Source organism: Xiphophorus hellerii, chromosome 15 (genome assembly GCF_003331165.1).
Source record: "Xiphophorus hellerii strain 12219 chromosome 15, Xiphophorus_hellerii-4.1, whole genome shotgun sequence".
Taxonomy (NCBI): Eukaryota; Metazoa; Chordata; class Actinopteri; order Cyprinodontiformes; family Poeciliidae; genus Xiphophorus; species Xiphophorus hellerii.
This window is the reverse complement of record NC_045686.1, coordinates 7,911,114-7,931,904: the sequence shown is the minus strand read 5'-3', so window position 1 is coordinate 7,931,904 and position 20,791 is coordinate 7,911,114. Positions and strand designations below refer to the sequence as shown.

The 20,791-nt window shown below is 36.1% G+C and overlaps 1 long non-coding RNA gene across 1 annotated transcript; it reads right to left on the bottom strand.

Annotated features, from left to right (window-relative positions):
- Positions 1-2,433: 2,433 nt before the first annotated feature.
- On the bottom strand, positions 2,434-20,345 carry LOC116733778 (uncharacterized). The gene is made up of 3 exons (XR_004342112.1): positions 20,223-20,345; positions 16,941-16,950; positions 2,434-2,444 (listed from the first exon to the last, which is right to left on the bottom strand). It is a non-coding gene; the product is annotated as an uncharacterized LOC116733778 (long non-coding RNA).
- Between the last annotated feature and the right edge of the window lie 446 nt (positions 20,346-20,791).

Genomic DNA, 20,791 nt, shown 5'->3' with positions numbered 1-20,791 from the left:
GGTTATCTATAAATTGGCATGCAGGGATTAACAGTATACACAGCCATACTAAAGTATTCACACCAATTTTCAATCAATCAATCCATCAAATTTTATTTGTATAGCACATTTCAGCAGCAAGGCATTTCAAAGGGCTTTACATCATATCAAACACAGAAACACAATGCAACATAGAATCTATAATCAAAACACAACATTAAGTCAGGTTCCATCAATAAATTTGTAATTGATTTTGTAACTATTAACCTCAATGTGAGAGTCTGACATTCCTGTTAGAAAGTGATTAATGGTTTTTAATAGATAGAAAACTGACATGTCTTTTTCAGTATCTAACAGGTTTTCTTCAGACAGACCAGCTGACAGCTTTGACTGTTCCCAGGACAGGATAATCTTAGATGGCCCCATAACCCTCCCCCACATCAGTTATTGTTCAACCATCTATGATTTCATTTGGTGAGAAACACATTTTTTTTAATTTTGGAAAGCCTCTTGCATTACCCCAATCTTTAACTCAGACCATAAATTCTCTGCTCTTGGGGGGTGCGTCAATCAGCTCTAAGGAAAATAAATGGTGCTCTTGTCAGGCACCATTGTGCCTAGATACTTTTGCATTCCAAGAGGCGTTTTAGATGTGTTTTATGTAAAAAAAAAGAAACAAAAACTTGCAAATAGGCAAATTTTACATAAACAATTTGGGGTTATGTTCCAGAGAAAAATCTGTGGCGGAAGTCCGGTGTATACATTTTGACACAAAATATCTAGTTTAAAATGACATCAAAAATGGTGACAAAAAATTATCAAGTTACATAAAAGCTATTATTTAGGGTGGACACTTGTAGATGTAACTTAACAATAAAAGCACAACTCAGATTTAGTTTTCCCAGTAGGCAAACCTGACCCTGTATTAATTAATCACCATACAAAGCCCTGTGAGCTGGTTGCTTTCAGATGTGGTGTTGTTAAAGTATATTAGAAAAATACCAATTACGTGTAAAGGTCACAGCAAGTGTGTCAGCAGAAATGTTGCTGCGGAGAGAATGCATAGGTTCCTATTTCATGTGCTTTACCTTTAGGCCTTTTTTTATAACCCATGAAATGAAACCTCTTTTACTACATTACAGCCGAAGCGAAGCTGCTTACCCCAATAGTTTTGTGGAAAAAATGAAGCTGTAAAGCTCATCGACTGGACGTGGTGGAGCACTAAAGCACCGGGATATAAGGTGTCACTGGACAATTGGATTTCTGTCAGAAATATTGGGATCACTTTTATAAGGGGAAAAGAAAAAAAAAATCAATACATTTATTTAAGCTGTTTTTTATATTTGTTAGTCCTATGTGAGAAATTGTGTTTCAATCTATTTCACATTTGTTTAATGGGAAATGTTTGCACACAGAAAAGAGACAGTAATTATATCTAGGTTGCAGAGATGTTATGAAGAGATGTTATTTATTTTGACATAAATCCCCGTAGTTAATAACGGTAAAACTGGATTTTTAAAAAAAAATTTTTTTAACATATTTTTTACACCAACAGCATCTTGTAAAAGTACTCATACACCTTTCTCACCTATGTTTTACAAATGTAAACATATATTAAAAAGATATCTATGTTTGTCTTCAGAAGTCCCCAATTGTTACAAGTAAATAGAATCCACACAAACATGTTTAAAATGTATTAATACCTTTGCAGGGCACTTTATTCACATGCCACATGTCAAGTGTTTGAGGAGAAAACATTTTTTTCTAAGCTTCTGGCATTTGTTTTGTAGGTAAGGTTTATGAACTTGTACAGTCCAAAATGCCCGAGGGTCCCTGAACATCACACAAAATAAAAGGTCACTGTGAGCAATGAGGAATGTGCATATGAGGAAAACAATGAGGAAAACTATGCCTTGTAAGGCATAGTTTAAACTTTTTGGTTAATTTATGCATCCTCCAGGTTTGCTTCTGGTTTCCTTGCTACAAGTTGCTGTTAGTTTAGAGTAGCAGCCACTGAATCTCACATACAACAATGAAATGGAATAAAAATAAATAAATCATGTTTAGCTATATCCACAAATTTCTTTCAAATAGTTTAATTTGGTAAATTTTTATTCTTCTCACCTCATTCATAGGATTGATGTGCTTTAGTAAATTAAAAGGTTAGTTATCAACAGCACTTTTATCACCAATCTAAAGATGTGTTTTCCCAGGAATAAGTGGTAGCTATTAAGCTACCACTACTGGATCTATATGGAGAGATATGTTAGAAGATATGTTTTCCAGACCTTACTTGTGAAAAACAGTCCAGACATGTCCTGTAGCTTCAGCTCTTAAAACACAGTGTGCTGGATCAGAGCTGGTACATGGTGTTCCTCCGAGCAGAGTGAGGCCAGGTCACATCCACTTAGCTTTTACCAGCAAGGTTGTGGTTTTAGCTTGTGTCACACACAACAAGGAAACCACTTTGAATACATTTGCATTCTGTTTTCTTTTTTTCAATCATGTGGCTTTAATCCAGACTAGGTTATTTTTTTCTTCATTTTGTTAAGAGTTGTCCAACCCTTTCCATGTTAAGAGCAGCAAATGCACCTGTTTACCAAACTTTGTAGTTCCAGATCTTAGAGGATAAATACTGCCTATAATTTTATTGTACGCATTACACATACATACAGTATACAGCACACTCTGTATTGGCACTTATGTTGAATATATGGGGTTAAAATGTACAAACAATTGTACATTAATCAGATTAGTATACTGACTTCTGAATATTTATAGCCTTTTGTGAAAAAGAAATAACCACTGCTAGGTGCTTAATAGTCTTAATTTTGGCACTAATATTGCGCCATACTACTGAGGTATGCTTGTTAATTGAATAAAATGTTAAATTATATGTCTTGTTTCTTCAAATTTTGACCATTCGATCCAGAACATGATACCAAACAGCAGCCAATAGCTAGATAAGATGTCGGTGCTTCCCAGAGAAGACTTTAAGAATATTGAATTTGTCGTTACAGTTTCTGCAGTCTAAGCTTAAAAACTGCATCATTAGAGAACTGCATTTTTTTTAAAACAGTCTAGCCAAAGCACAATGTACTCATAAAGACCAACACAGAAACAAGGAATCGTGAAATAGATTGCCAACACACTGTAAAAAAAAAAACATAAATCACCTTCACCTCACCTTGAACACTGTAGTGTGACTTATCCAATTGTAAACACTTCAACAATGAAGCATTTCAGTAGGGTTTTTTGGTCATGGGCATGGTCTATTCTTGTATTAATGCCTAGAAACAGTCATTATAGAGGGAGAGGTAGTCAGATAATCCAAGGTCCCTTGTGTGGTCTTGTGTTCGCCTCAGAGGGACCAGAACTCAGCTCAGCTTACTGCACACTGCAGCATCAGCTTCACTGTGACCTCTTTGCCTTTGCCTACAGATTCAATTCTGTTTGGGCAGTTTAGATGGTGAAACACAAAAGGCTGATTCAAGCTTCCAGCATCCAACAATTGATTGTTCTTGGGATAAGTAAATTATCTTCATACAGATTCTATGCTATAGCTGCAAGTTTAAGATCAAATGCTGGACAGCAGGTGGGCAACATCAGTGGTTTTAATACTCCCTTACTTCTTGTTCTTGGTATATATCAAAATATTTCTGTCAAAAACTTTTAAATACATTACACACTCATCTGGAGTATATATTCATTTGTTGCTCTGAGAGGCAAAAATCAAACTAAAACAATGTTTTTATACAGCTTTCAAGCATTTGTAAGTCCAAAGGACTGCATGACATTATAAAAAAATACTAGCACAATGACATAGTTCAATATTGCAGTCACTTCAAGAATTTCCCATTACTGCTTACTCAACAACTGAAAATAAATCACTTAGAACACAAAACTTTATAAATTGTAGCTTTGCTCCATTATTTACTTTAATGTCTCTGTATGCAGTAATCCAGCAGTACAAGTGAAGCACACATCATATATCAGTTTCACTTTCTGAATCTGTTCATCACAGTCTGATTGGCTTCATACAAGCTGAATTTACATTTATCTGACGTATTTCAGAGTGTCAGAAAGCCACGTTGGGCAGGTAAAATGAAGGGCAGGGTGAAAAAATGTCAGCTACATGGTTCTCAGTTGGATGAACTAACAGACTCATCATCCATGCATGGAGAGCTATAATAAAATGAGCATAATGGAGGCAGTAAAGGGCAAAGAGGACTCAGAGTCCTGCTAATGAATCAGAAGAGGATCAGATGAGTATGGTAGTAAAATAGGACACAATGACCATGAATAAAATGACCACCTGCCCTGTATGTACATGCAGAAATGCATAGCTGTGAGCTAGATATTGATAAGCACCAAAGACTTTCGTTAGGCTGTAGTATTAAATGCACATCAACACTGAGCTCATTGTTATGAAACAAAACTAAAAAAAAAAAAAAAAAAAAAAATCTAAAACGCGTATCGAGTATCAAGTTTACTGCCATAATTGGGGTTAATGCCGACCGTACTGAGCAACTCTAATTCAATGTCTGCCTGTTTTCCACAAAAGTATCGTATTACATAGTAAACAACTGCAGTCTAAATTGTTGTTTCAGTCTCCATTATTAAATTAACTTTCCAGGTCAGAGCATCTTGGGGTGTGGAGAAACATGGCGTCAGTCTGAGATCTGTATCAGTGAAATAAGTTAACTCTTAAACCCTGTTGATTCACGTCAGTGCATGGATTATTAAGTTATGAAGCCAGACATGAGAATGTTTCTTGGACTTGTTTTATTGGACTGTTTTTGTACAAATCCACTTGACGCAAAAATCAATGAGCAAAAAGTCGTAATAAAAATAAAAGTTCTTAGTTTATGCGTATAGTGGATGGTATGATTGATTTTCTGTACTGCAAAAGTAAACACAATTTGTGAAGTGGAGATGCTGGGTATGTGTTGTCTGAGTGAGATGCTTTTATACTTGATAGTGGATAAAAAGCTATAATGTTTTAAACAAACAGGTAGGGCTCAGGCACCTTTAAACTGAGGGAGGCCACCAGGTTAAATTCAGGTTAAATAATGCAGAACTGAGCGAACTCACACGAAAATGTCAAAATTTGCACAGAAATATAAAGATAGAACCACAGGTAACCTATTTGAACACTTTATCAGCAAAAAAAAAGTTGATTTAGTGGCTAGTTAAACTTTGAAAACTTTAAAAACCACATACATTTTTCATCATATCATTCCTACCATTGAAGATCTTTTCATTCAATGCTGGAAATAGATCAAGAGTGACCTGAGTTTTTGCTGGTCGCATGCAGATTATGGTAAGGCTCCATGTATTGCTGCGCACTGCCGATCAGCTGCTAAAAGTTCCGACATCTTTCCATTGCTGAAAAGAAAGATAAAATCAGCAGTTAAACTGTTTTAATATAAGAACTAAAGACACATCACAGTCAAATCGATCCACCACTTTTCAGATAACATTGTTTCAACTAGTTATAAGCAATATGCCCATAAACAAATAAATATGTATAAGTATAAATTAGTTAAATTGTATTAATTTTTGTTTTAAATTTACTATGGAATTGTTGCTCATATTTGCCAAAGAGTGCCTCACTCCTTCTGCAGATTATTGGATTTTTATAATATTTAAATGCAATGTTTGAAAATGGCACACAGAAATCAATAACGCAATATTAAGAGCATGTTGTGTGTGTAAAACATACATTTTAGATGACGTCTCTACTGCAATTATCTGTCTTCTAGCTTTCCTGGAAAAGAAAGATTATCTCTTGAGCTGACTGACTGTGACAAACCCATTTTAGCCAAGTGGTTGAGTTTAATGGCCCCACTGCTTTGTTTCTTGTTTACAGCTCCCGTTATTCTTCCAGCTCTGACAAATTACCTGTCCAGCTTTAAATGGCAATGAAAGCTTTTGTTGTGTACAGCTGGATCAGCATTTAGACACTGCAGCAACTGATTATGCTAATAAGAATAACAAACTTTCTCCAGCTACACTCCAAATTCTACCTGTAAATAACATTCAACTCTTATTTTTTTCGGTCTATGAAAGAACAACTGTGCAAAAGCGATTCCATAAGCAAGGAAGAAAAACACAGGAAGCTTTCATGCATCCACTTAGGCTTGTCATTTCATTTCTTTCAACATAAAATGCATCCGTTCAGTCATTAAATCTAGCAGAACTGTGGCTAGTTAAAGAATTTCCTGCTGCATCAAGATTTTTACGGCAGTTAAAGTTAACAGCTGGCTCTATGAATTGCAGATAAGTAATGATAACCATTCAGCCTTCCAACGTATCAATAAACGGCACTTAATTGAAAATCAAATAGAATCCATACCTTCTGTGCTGTTATTTCAGCTCCAACTGAGTTATGAAAAAAAAAATTGTGAGGATTTTGATATATTCATTACTGCAGCCCATATAATGAGTGACCGCATAGACTTTTTTTGCTGATGTGTTGGGCATGGAGAGGCAATAAATCGGATGGATTCTTACATCCAGCTAATAAACTCAACATAGATTGGATAGACGCTGCAAAAACTGCCCTCAAGCCTAGTAGGAGGTGAGAGTGAAAAATGTGGAGATTTATTTTATAATGAAGCAAATGTTTACGCATGCAAACAAACAGCACACAGTAGTAATTCAAGAGTGACTCAATCTGTCTGCAGATATGAAGATAAATTACCAGACACATCTGTTGCACCGCCCAATAAACCACGGTAATAACAGTGAATGAGGTGAAATACTCCATCATTCCAGAAAAGTTTCTTTTATATCGAGTTGAAGAGCAGTTTGGATCCCACCTCTTCATCTCTCTCTCTTATTTTCTCCCGGTTGTAGTGACAAGACAGGTCAGGCTTCTGTGTTTCACCATCAATTATTCTGTAATGTCCATTGACATTAAAATGGAAATCGACTCTGCTGCAGTGTGAGTCCAAAAGCACTTAACAAAGCCTTAATAATATTATTCAGTGAGTAACTGGCCACTACATTGCTTAGTAGCAATGCAATTACTTTGATTAGCCCAAAATGACCCAATTGATTTGAGACTTAAATTTCCTATAGGATGATTAACATCATGAAAAGGCCTTCATGCAGAACAACCGTTACTTTTGTGCAGCTTGCATCCTCTTAATGCCCATCTGGTCATGCTGGTGCTTTTTAAAATCTAATTCTGACTTTAATGTGATAATATTTGTCCCTCTTAAAGGACAGAAAAGCAGACAAGAGCAATTCCATTTGAAATAAAGCAGTCATGCTCCAGACCTTCTGGTTCCACTCTGATCATCCATAAAATTGTTCACCAGGATTCTGTCAGAATGATTAATTAAGATGATCTTGTCTTAATCTTCTTTGATTAAATGTAACTGCCATCTTTTTGATTAATATAGTCAATTTGTCAAAAAGTCCTCTTAAATTCCAGACAAGCCTGAGTGAAATTCAACATCAGTGACGAGAAAGTGACCAACAAACAAACTTACAAACAAACAAAAAAATTAACTAACTAACTAACTAACTAACTAACTAACTAACTAACTAACTAACTAACTAACTAACTAACTAACTAACTAACTAACTAACTAACTAACTAACTAACTAACTAACTAACTAACTAACTAACTGACTAACTGACTGACTGACTATTCTAAAACATTTCCAACAGGTTCAGTTTTAACTTGCATAAATAGTGATATAATGATTTACCATTTGATTATTAACTCCAATTAAAAATAAAATAGTATATAAAAAATGTGAGCTTGAATATATATAATATAAAAATTAACGTCACTACTATAAAAACTCTTGAACTACCACACGTTTCTTTATAGTCTTCTTGTAACAAATCATATTTTCTTATAATTTGTCGACCTTTACGTTGAAAAGAGTGAAAAAAGGAAGCCAAAAACACAAGTTACCAAACATTAATGATATTGCATTATATATAGCACAGGGAATATCCATTATAAAAATTGTAATTGCAAAGCCTCCAGCTTGATTTTAAGTTTACAAGCTGTAGATTTGTCTGATGATTTATGCAGTAAGAAGACAAATGTCTCTGATGCAGGACAATTTAAACAGTCTTCAAAACATAATGAGAGCAGGGCGCCACATATTATCCTAGATGAAGCTCTTCCAAAGGATCTTCCTTTAAGATGTTCTCCTCCATCATCGTCATTTGGAGTACAGTTCCCCTCTCACTTGCCTTCACAGGCAACACAAAACCTCATTAGGATCAGATTTCCCTTCTCCTGTAAGCAACTGAAACCATCCACCAACCATAATTCACCTTGATTATGATTATAACATCATTAATTAATGGCATCTTCCCCCTATAACTCCAATAGATCAGTTTAAAATATCTCAGCTCTTGCTGCATTCCTTGTAAAATCACTAAACTTTTATCTGCTTTTTCTGTGTTGCTATCTGACTAAAAAAAAAAAAAAAAAGATAGAATGTGCTTGCATGATGGTCTGCAAAGCTACTTGAAAGCACAAGTACAAAAAAAGCCCCAAAGGAGAGACTAAAACAGCAGCAGTCAGCCTGATCATTAAGAGACGGTAATGGTCTGATTTAGATTGTTCCTCGGCGCCAGAGAAGATGGACCAACAGATGGGGTGCACAATAAAGTGTTACCGAAACACAATTTATTTGAGGTTCTCTTTGCATATAAAGGTGTCAACACAAAATCGATTTTCGATAAGAAATATGTTCTAAATAGAAAATAACTCAATGATTTATTCAAAACTTTTAAAAAACAAAACAATTTATTTCAGGAAAACCTGGAGTGTGTAAGTCTTGTCTGTATAATTTCACATAATATTTCAAGCTAACAACCAAGGCTATTAAGCTATAAGAAAGTCTGTTTTCTCCAGTCTTTGCAGCAGCACAGCGACAGATTTCTCTGATAAGGACATTACTTTATCAGTAACTTTTATTTTTATCAGTAAAAGTAAAAGTTACTTTACTTTTACGACTTGATTATGTGTAACTACACAAAACAGTTTATTTTACCTGACAGCTGTGCTTTTGCATTTAAAAAAGCATGATTGAGATTCAGCAGCCTTGATTCAGTTTTAATTGCTGGGTCACATTAAGGCAGAACATGGAATCAGGTAATAAAAACCTCTACTTCAGTAAAGGGTGAGGTCAGTCACTTCAGAGCAGGAATATTGGCAAAGCTCAAGAAAAAATGGGTTAGTTAATATACAGTGCCAATGAGCTAATTTTCAAATGCCAGCACATTGTAAATGTATTTCCATAAAACATGCTTGTTCCAAAGACAACTAAACAAAGTTCTTGATGGGTAGTTACTGTTTCTCTATGATAGACTTTTATTACCAGGAAGTCTAGCTATGATAGACTTCCTGGTAATAAGATCTGGAAGAAAAACTGATAAACTATGATCAATATAAAAAGATAGAATAAACTAATCAACTTTTACACTGCATTGTAGAAAAGTGACTTTAATTCTTTGTTTTTTGTGCACAAACAAAATCAAAGGAGTTATTTTCTCTTTTGGACCCAAACTGAACTTAGTTTTCTCTGCATCGTTAATTTGTGCTTTACATATGAGTGAATGAACACTGGAGATGGAAACTTGAACAAACATCAAGTCTTTAAGGCAGAAAAGAGTCGTAACATTCACACTGAAGACACTTTTTATTGCTTTTATGTGTGCGCTTATGGATGCAGTTGAGGCTCACCACACTGTTAGCTACATTCTTCTTGGTGAAGAATGCCACAGCATATATTTTCAAAAAACCTTATATGAAAAAAAGACAAAATAAATATGAACCATTACAGAATAGGACTGTGAATTTAGTTCCTAATTTTTAGCAGCTAGTTATGAATTTTGTTTTTACATCTGTTAAACTGAACTTCAAGCTTGTTCTTTGAAAATTTTTTAAAAGTTTTATCTTTTTTAAATTTTTATTTTTAATTTAGACTCTTTTGCTTAGTTTTTTTTTATCAAAAAAAAAAACAACAACAAAGGAAATACAACAAAACGAGCAAGTTAAAGTCCTGAAACTTTTAAACAAATTTTATTTACTTTCAGAGTTTAGGTCACAAATGGTACTTTTAAACAAAACCACAGTTGTTACTATTTCTCACACTTCAATCTAATACAAGTTTGGAAAAATCTGAAATTTTAAAATGGAAAATGTAAGCAATGATATACAAATCCTTACCAATATCTTGAATTTGATACAAATATATTGAAAACCGCTTTAATTGGTTTCAAATCCAGAATATCTTTGTGCTTTTTACTCTACTAGCAAAACTATGAGATTAAGAATTAGTTCTGCACTCGTTACACTAAAATATATTGCATAAAACAGCACCGCTATCCATCCTGCACTTTAATCTATTCAGTGAAATGGTAAAAGGGCTCATACATAATCTAAATAATGCATAGTTGGCTTCATTCTAACTCTTGCCTGTAGTGCTATAAAAAAGTAACAATATCAGGGGAAATCCCTTATGAGGATCTGCAGTGGTTTTTCATTAAGGCTCTCAGTGTGCAGCATGTTCACTAATGGACCTCTGGCTTCCCGCCCGGATCGATCACCTGGCCATAATGCACGAGAAGTTCTGATTTCAACAAATCAAGAGCCTTCCTCTTGATTACACACTAGTTGAGACTGACAGCGCATCATTCGTCTGGACGCAGGAGAGATGCTTAATCACAGTGGTGGCGGAAGGGTGGAGCAGGTGGAGGTGTGACAAACAGAGCAGCCAAACCCTGAGTGAACAGAGAAAACACTGAATGAAAGACATAAATCTCAGCATCCTGACTAATACATCACCTGCTGGCTGAGAGGAGAAGGCTCCCTGTTGATGACTTTTTGATGGATGACTGATTCAATACCTTTCACATCTAGGATTTAAGAGGATGTTGACTGAGCCAAAACTGTTGGCTAAGGGATTTTGTGAGACGAGCTGTCACAGAAGAAGGAAACATGCTGATGCAGTTTATGGATAGCAGTTGTAGATTTATCTATATTTCCCTAAACATATAAAAACGTATTTCTTCAAATGAAACGTTGCTTGTCATAGATTCAACACGTGCAAAACTGTTCATACCCCTCAAAGTTTGTGCTTTTACCAAAGCACATCCATCAGTTCATCCATTAAATGTCTGCTTGTCCTTGCAGGGTTGTTGTCTGTGTCCAGCAGTGATTGGATGAAAAGCAGGTACACCCCAGAGAGGTCGCCAGTCCATTGCAGGGCAACAAACTTCAGTGTGTTTTATTATGCTGTCTTGATGTGAGTAAACCTGCTCTCTGATGGCTTTTGGGGTTGGTAGAGAAAATTAAGTGCTAAGAAAGTCACTGCACAGGTCAGGGGTAAAGTTGTGGAGAGTTAGGATATAAAACACTGTCGTGAGCGTTGGACATCCCAGAGAGCACAGATTGATCCATCACTTAAAAATGAAAGAAGTATGACAAGCTAGTCAAGGACAGTATTAATCAGTGAAGCAGCAAAAAGGTGCTGTGAAAGAGCTGAACAGATCTGCAGTTGAGGTGGCAAGGTCCTCTGATTAGACAGCCTTTAGACATGAACGCCAAAAAATCTGATTGGCAAAAATAAAAAGTATTTTATGAAAGAAAGCTACCAAAGTCCAGACCTGAGTCCAATTGAGGGTGTGGCTTAAGAAAATGTTTCTAGATGTTGAAAGTTGGCGACATACTTCCAAAGATAAGGTGGATTAACAAAGTGTGGATTTACAGAGTTTGAATGCAAACCATGTTACACCTTGCATGTATATGTAGAGGGGTGAAAAACAAGTTGTTAATAAACAAAACCAAGAAGTAAGAAAATAGGCACCCCAACATAATTTTTCATTTTGTATCTTTAATTTCTCATCGTAATAGGTTCTTAAGTGTTATTTCAGTTAGTCCGTGCAATTCTACACATGGCCGCTAGGGGCGCTGACGCGTTAGTGACCAAGAAAAGATTGAGCACACCAGAAGAATAAATCTTCCTGTTAAAGGTAAAAGGAGTTCAACGTGTGTGTCTCGTCTTTTCCATATCGCAGGTCAGTAAAAATGTATTTTGATGCATAAATGTGGTGTCATTCAAGAGTTAAGAGGTTATAGACTCGAGAGTCAACTGGTGGGTCACTTTGTACAGCTTTGGATTGACATTGTGTAGAAAACGGGACGTATTTCGGGAGGCTAACTAATGCTAATGCGAGCGAACATTGTACATGTGTTGAGCTAGCTGAGAAACAGTTGAAGCAATAGAGATTGAATTCATTTTGAACTTATTGTATTTTTCACTTTTGAAATGGTAAAAGACATTTTTCTGGTGTCTTTTCTTTATGGGTTATATCAATAACAGAAACAATGTTGTTGTCAAACTCAATGAGTAAATGGTTGCATGAAGAGACAGTATTAACGGAACAGTTTGTAGTTTTTTTGTGTAAGAGATAAAATACTGTAATTTTGTTAAAACAATGAATACAGTTAAAAGCTACATTACTTAAATATTAAAGTATATGTTGTGCAGAGTAAAAGCTTTTGAATTAGGTAAAAGCAAATCCATATATTTTTATTTTGACAGTTGAAAATACAAAAGGTCTGAGGAAAAGGGACAAGATATTTGAGTTAAAACAAAACTAATTGGTTTGGAGAATTAAAAGCTATCTAAAATATTTTGTTATTCAATAAAATTCATGATGGAGCATGTTAAAATAATTCTTGTTCGGTTTAAAGGGATATTGCAGTCATTTGTAATGTACTGAATCGAAGGGTTATTTGTTGAAGTTATACAGTGATACCTGAAGTATTTGATATGAAGTATTGCATATGTAGTGTTGTATATGGAGTACGGTCATCATAAGAAGAATAAATCTTCCTGTTGAAGGTAAAAGGAGCTCAACGTGTGTGTCTCGTCTTTTCTATATCGCAGCATCACACGTTGAGGGAAGATCATCTGCTACATTGCCCTCAGCCATCCGAGGTTGCAGGGTAACGTATACATCACATAAATCCTAATATAATACATTGAAATAAACTGTTGTAAAGTCACCAAATGTGAAAGTGTTAAAAGATGAATAATATATTTTTGTTTCTCTTTTTTGTTGCTTATTTTCAATTAAAGATCACAAAGTAACTGGGGTGACTCATCCACATTTTAAACACCATCCAGGAAAAAAAAGTATTCATCAGTTTATTTAGGAAAAAGTTCACATCAGCACATTGAAGGTGAAATTACTTTAGCTGCTAATGCACCAAATGTCCCCATCTAATATCAAAAGACACAATGTCAAAGTACAACATTAATGGTGCTAAAATGACTTTGAAAGTCATTCTGGGTGTCTTTACACATCCTGGCGACTCTGATTAATGTGATATTCGAATTGCCTACGGCAACAAACCCCTTAGAGTCACTTTACACAAGGTTAGTACTAAATGAAAATGTGCTTTTGAGTGTCCTTGTTACAGTTTCCCTAGAGGAAATCCTGCTTCACTGCAGTGTCAGCAATAAATATGTCCTTGTATATGAAAGTGTCTTTGTTAAGGCTCGGGCAGGGTGGGCCAAAAGCTCTTGTTTTCTCATGAGGAGATGAGCACGAGCCAGGAAATGAGTCTGAAATTGAGAGCACTTACCGTGAGTGAGTTTGTTTGGCAGGACTGCAGCCACAATGTTTCACAGTCATGGGTTATTTCAAGTTTCTGCTATGTGGCATTTCAAGACGCTTTATTTTTGCCAAGTCAGAGCAGAGGGAAGGATCCGGTAACTTATGAGCCACATCTGCTGGATGCAGGTTTTTCTGATGCTGTTGCTGTGGCAACTTGAGTAGCGGCTCATATCAGATATCAGTTACATCGCTTTTTGAAATACTTGCTTCTTCTCTTGTGAAGTCTCTGAAAAGAAAGCACTTTCACCTTATTATAATCCAATGAGAAAGGGTTTACATTAGCTATTGGCTTGTAATTTTCTTTTTTATTAAGTATAACTTCGTTTTCCTAGCTCATCCTTATCCCTATGTTTGATTGCATTTTTTCAACCATACTAAGGCCAAAGCCAATAGCTATGATAGAAAAATGAAGTCTTCTCTTCACCAGTGGAAAGGTGTGTTTCATATTTTTGTCATCTCAGCTGAAGAACTGATCAGAATCTGACACTAAATGTTAAATACCAGGTAATTGATTCAGGAACTGACTGATATAGTTCCACCATGCTGCTCAAATCAGCACAGTTAGCAGATTACGCTTCTGATTTGCAATGCTTCTTAAACTACTTCACATATTATTGTCACAAAATTGCATTTAAATGGCTATTTTGTGATGCACCAACACAAAGTAGGGCGTAATTGTGAAGTAGTAGAAAAAGACTGTAAACATTTATAAAGTGTGTCATTTTTCTGTTTTGCCTACATGGTTTGTTGAAAATGAAAATATGTTTAAGCTTAATTGAGAGAATTGAAAAGATTTTAATTTGCTTAAAATTCAAGATTTAAACAGTACAAAGTAATTTTGAGTGTTAATGTACACCTCTGATGCCACAAATTGGATCTTGCCTTTGTGTTTCAGCTCACTTAAATGGTTGCAGTAGAGTTTGATTAACAACACCAGAGCCAATGGGGCTCAAAACAAATTCAGTTAAGCTTTTCAAATAAGAAATACTTTTTAATTTACACTCACTTTATTGGTCTGTAACATTCAGTGAAGTTTGTGGTTGAAATATGATAAAATGCAAGTGAAAGGTCACTGGTTATTTGAGTGCTGTGAACTGTTGTGTTAAATATGTACTTAAATTGCATCAGGCCTAAAACAAATATTCCCCAAGCATATAGAGAGTGAATTTTTATAACATAATCAGCCCAACAACTTATGTTGGAGTAATAGTTGCTTAAATTTTAGCAACTGTGAATTTTAAGTTAAACTTTTGTTGTGTGCCAACAATTCAACTTCCTTGAGTCCTAAATGATTGGTTATCCAGAACAACTTTTGTACTGATTTGCAACATGCAGTTTCTACAAGGGATGAGTATTAAACCATACCAAAAAAGTCTCTCCCACTTACGGCTGGATGTCCTCGATGTGGAGGTCAGGAGTTCATGTTTGTCCTTCCAGCTCACAATTTCTGCCTGACTTGACAAAAAGAGTGAAAGCATGGTCAAACAACTAGCCTGGTTCATTTAAAAAACACTGACCATGACGTGTGAAGGTTTACTCTTTTGAAGACGACACTTGACATTTGTTCATTTAAGATGTGTCAAGAAAACTGGCATAAGGGTATGAGATCTTTCCAGGCACACGCAGAAAAAGATGCATAATGGCTTGGAAGCAATAAAGTAATCCTGTAGTTTGATTAAAAGTTAATTAAGTTGAATAAGTCTGAATAACATGAATATAAGTAATCACTCAATAACTTTCTGCAAAGCATCTCTGATTAATGATCTGTAATGATTTAAATAGGTAATGATTATGTTAATAATTAACAACAAGGAAAAGATGTGATGTATGGAAAAGATGTGATGTATTGTCAATGAATATGAAGTTATAATCATCTGAAATCAATTTAACAAGAGGTTGAATGTGTTTACTGAGTTTTAATAGATAAAGTGAGTTATAGAATATAGAAAAGACGAATGTGCAGTACAGCCCTGAAAACAGGAAATGTCGCAAGCAGTTCTGAACAGATGGCCAAGAAGCACAGGAAGAAAGGAGAAGTACGGTGTGGTCGGCAAGCAGGTTAAGAAATGTGGGGACTTTTTCATGAGACACAGCAGCCGTGAAGAAAGTCACGTAGGCCAAACCTCCCCATACACATACATGATGGAGAAATGTATAAATACGAGCTGCAAAGAGGAACTAGTCGTTCCCAGTCTGGCGGCGCGGAAGAAGAGACAACACCTGCAATAACATGCAGGAGCAGATTGAAATACGGACCGCACTTCAGAACTACGGGGGAGCTCAGACTTCACACCGCTAAGCAAGGACTGGGTCCCGTCGCCCCATCTCTAGTTCTTTATTTGACAGACGGTCTCGTCTCAACTCAGCACTTAAACTCTGCAGCAAGACTTGGAGGAAGGACAAAGGTCCCACAGGGAGGAAGAACTGGGTCTTGCAAAAAGGATTCAGACCCGTTCTGCTTTGTTTCCTTTCTAAGGAGGGTTTTTCCACACAAGGCAAAGACCTCAACCAAGGATGCAAGAAATTCCTGTTGCCAAAAGATCCACCATCGTCTGGGTATGAGTTGAATCTGCTCATTGAAATTCCATTTCAGAACTTGCGACTTAACTCTTAGGGAAAGGAGACAGAGTAGTATGATTGTACATGTAAATTTTATTACACTGTTTTTGATCTATATACGATTGATAATTGATTTGTATGTCGCATATCCCTGCTTAAGCTTGCTTAATAAATTTATACTACAAAATTCTAATGAGATTGGTGGACATTGGAATTAATAGAGTCATTTAATCGTTGTCCAGTTCTTTTAATTAAGGTAAAACTAATGTACATGATTCCAGTAAATAGGAGGCTTCATAATTTCCTTTGGTGAGAGTGAATAATGACCCTGGGACTTACATCTAAGTCACTAAACATAATCTAGCCGGTTCCAAGTGCAAGTTATGATTTAGAAAGTGGGCTACCGTTAACAGAAGTGGTTATTGGAATTATGCAGCTGCGAGGGCTACTCAGCTGATTGTTTCTTAACTGTAAAGGGTCATAACTTCTGGATTGGAGGTAGTTAGAGCTAGACGAGTCACTTTCGCCACCAGTTTAAATAGATTATCTCTTATAGAGTACTTTTAGGGTAATACCCAGGTCTCAGAGATTTTCCGGACCTGTTAGACGGAGAACTGGTCAGTAGGCAGCCCTGGGGAGTAGTGAGGAGTGGGCGGGGCTGACTATTGCAGGATAACCTACAGATGTTACAAATCTTTTCATTTCATGCCTTACAGTTAATCCATAGAAACACAAAGCATTATCTCTTGAGCTAAAAACAAGGAGGAACATAAAAAAAGTTAATTTATTGATATCTATTGACCTGGAGCTCAGAGGAGGAGCTGTGTTGAAAAGACGGCGTTCGGTGAAAACCAAACATTTTGCACCCCCAAATAACTGCCGGGATATTAAATGATTTCTCATGCATGAAAGAATCAAGGCAATACTCCAGGTATGTGTTTGATAAGGGAATAACATTATAACATAATTTAAAGCTAAGGAAAGTCAAACTCATACTCATCAAAAACATAAGCAAAGATAGAAGAAATTTGTAAGAGTGCAGATATTTCTTCACAGTGCATATGTTTAAGCTTTTCAAGGAAGATTTCCAGGGATACGAGACTCTGATTATGATAAAAATATTGCCCTTCTTACAGATGACAGCAGGAGTGACTTCATTACGCGGTTCAAAGACTTGATCTATAGGCCTTAAATTGAGATGTAGATCACATAGAACATGCAACTGTGGGTCACACACAACTAACACCTTTGCGGCATCATATCCTGCTTCAGTGGAGATGAATGATTTCCCATCAGAGCTATTTGCATTATAGGGAGAAGGGAAATCTCTGCTGACTCCAGCTGAAATACAGACAGATTGATTTAATTCCATTAAGTGAGTTACAGTGTGGATGAGGCAGCAGCTGATCTGTAACAGAAGACAGGACTGTTTAATGTTCCCCTTTCAGGACATGACAGTGAAACCCTGCAGTGTGTGTGTGTCTGAATATCACATCACATTGCAAGTCATAGTGAGACGAGTATGAATGAGGAAAGGGGGTTGGCCTAATTCCATCACTAAGAGCCAATGGCTGCCTTGCAGAACTTAGCAGGGTTTTTCCAGCCTTATGTCCAATATACTCATTATAGTTTTTTTACTCATTTTGTTTCAGAATAAAGGACAGATAGATTAAAGCAACACTGAATGAGATTATGTGCATTATGCAAAGTATATGCACCCTATTTTCTTCACATAAAATAAATGATTCATATTGCCAGGTAAGCTAAGCAAATTTTATTCAGTTGATGTTTGAATTTTACTGTCTTCTGATTGCAGCATGTAACTACAGGGATCACATAATCAAATCCATGAAAGGAAAAGTCACTTTTTCTGGTGAAATTTTTATCATAATTCTTAAATCTGTAAAAACATAAAATAAGATTTTCATAATTTTGCATCTTTTAAAAAAACCCTGACTTTATTAAGTATCACAATGTAACCAAAACATTTTTAACCTTGTTGTGTATATTTAAGACTCTCTTTAAAAATCTTTTTTGATTTTCTGACACCATAAAATAATGGATTAAGAACACGTTGCTTCTCAGAAGGTACCTGTATTCTTCTTTGACTTAAATCTTCCACTAGAGGGCAGAAGATACATTTATCAGTACAGCAGATTTTTTTAAGAAAAACTTTGTTAGGTTCATTTAGATCTGAGAAATAGATTGGGGTTTTTTCTACTTTTGAAGAAGAAATAACCAACTAATGAGTGCACTATGCCGCACTGATCATCCTACCCTTAAAGAAGTGTTTTTAATAGATAATTTATTGATCAAAAAGAGGCGAGCAGCAGTCATGTCAGTTTTTACAATATCACTACCTCATCAAAAGGAAACCTGTCCATGTGGGAAGACCACGTTGGCAACTAACCAGTTCAGATTATTTACAAAGAACTGCGGCTCAACAGGGGCTGCACACAATGGCGTCTTTCTGCAGTGGTCTTTCTGCATGGAGTTTGCATGTTCTCCCTGTGCATGCGTGGGTTCTCTCCGGGTACTCCTGCTTCCTCCCACAGTTCAAAAACATGACTGTGAGGTTAATTGGTCTCTCTAAATTCTCCCTAGGTGTGTGTGTGTGTGCATGGTTATTTGTCCTGTCTGTCTCTGTGTTGCCCTGCGACAGACTGGCGACCTGTCCAGGTGTACCCCGCCTCTCGCCCGGAACGTTAGCTGGAGATAGGGACCAGCACCCTTACACCCCTCTAAGGGACAAGGGTGTACAGAAAATGGATGGATGCAGCTCAACAGCAGTTGTTCTTAAAACAACAACACAACATTTAGACTGTAGAAGAGATAAACCTAAAAAGTTTGATATTATAGAGATAAGCATAGATTTGTGTTTAATTCAAAATATTTCCAAGCATTAACATTGTAAAGATATATTTTTATTTCTTTCAGTAACTAATTGTTGCATTAATTCCATGTAGACATTTATTTAATAAGTAACTGTCTCCAGAGATCATGATTTCCCTTCCTTTTTTTCTATAAATATATATTAATGCCAAGAACAAAAATTATTATTATTTTTGTCCCCCAATTATTTTCTCAGTTTATAGATTTAACTTGTGGGGAACTTTTTATTTATTTATTTTTTTAGAAAGTGTTAAATAGGAATGTGGCTCACTTAATGGAAACAACACTTAATGGAAATAACAAATTTACTACGCTAATGAGTTAACGTAGGATGTGTACTTGAATGCACCACGCTTAAGGTAATTAAATATCGTAGCAGTACTACAGAACGTGTTGGAGACATACCTGAAGCAAACTGTTTGATGGAAAAGTCAAAAGAAATCAGCCAAGATATCAGGAAGAGAATTTTCCAGCTGCACAAGTCAGGTTCATCCCTGGGAACAATTTACTGATGCCTTAAGGTGCCGTGTTCATCTTCTCAAACAACTATATGCAAGTATAGACATGAAGGAACTGCACAGCCATCATACTTCTCAGAAAGGAGATTGGTTCTGTGTCCCAGAGATGAACGGGTTCTGGTCCAAAATATGCTGATTGTCCCCAGCCAAAGACCTGGTGTGACTGTAGCTGGTAAGACAGTGTCATTATCCACAGTCAAACTGTTCTGCACCGACATGGGCTGAAAGGCCACTCAGCGAGGAAGACACACTCACATAAAACAAAAAAAGCCAGATTGCAGTTTGCAATTGCAGACAAGGATAAAGAACTTAATTTTTGTCAGTGTTTTGGTGTGGCCATCACAAAATCCTGATCTCAATCCTATAAAGAAGTGGGAAGTTCTTAAAAGGTGTGTGCAAGTGAGGCGACCTGCAAATGGACTCAGTTACACCAGTTCTTTCAGCAGGAACGATCCAAAACTCTGGCAAACTATTGTGAGAAGCTTGTGGAAGGAAACCCAAATCATATAGTTAAAAGATAGTTATCCCTGGTCCTAGCCAACTGTATATAAACTTTTGAATTTGAGAAAAGAAAAAAGTAGTTGCTAAGTTTTCTAGCATTTAACTAGGAGTACCAGGGTTTTCGACCTCTCCCCTGACGTACCGAAACAGGGTCAAAAGACCCTGAGTCCAAACTGACGACTCTGATGGCTCAAATTAGCATCCCTTCTTCAATTGTAAATATGGCCATTGACCGTCAGGCCAGAAGGTAGGAGTGTGAATAGTCCATGTTGGGACTAGCACCTGCTAGATAAAATCCTTCAGGTCAATCGACCCATCTCTGGGGTCCAAAGGTAGAAATGTTAAATGACCTTTCTCTGGTACTTCCAGTTAAAAAATAGAAACAATTTTATTCTAACATAAAACAAGGAACATTCGGTCTGTCTTCACTTCAGACAGTAAGAAAAAAAAAGTTGTTTTTGTGTTTTTATTTGGTGCTGTGGTACTCTAACTTTTTTCATGTTATTTGAAAAGAAAAAAATACAAAAGTGTGTGAATGTTTTTTTATTTCTTCAGTTACTTCTTCTACATCATGTCAGTTTTTACAGAAACTTTTTATGAGGGGCTGTTTAGGGAAAAAAACTATATTTTCTCTCTCACACCCACCTACGGACTCACACCCACGCACTTGTAA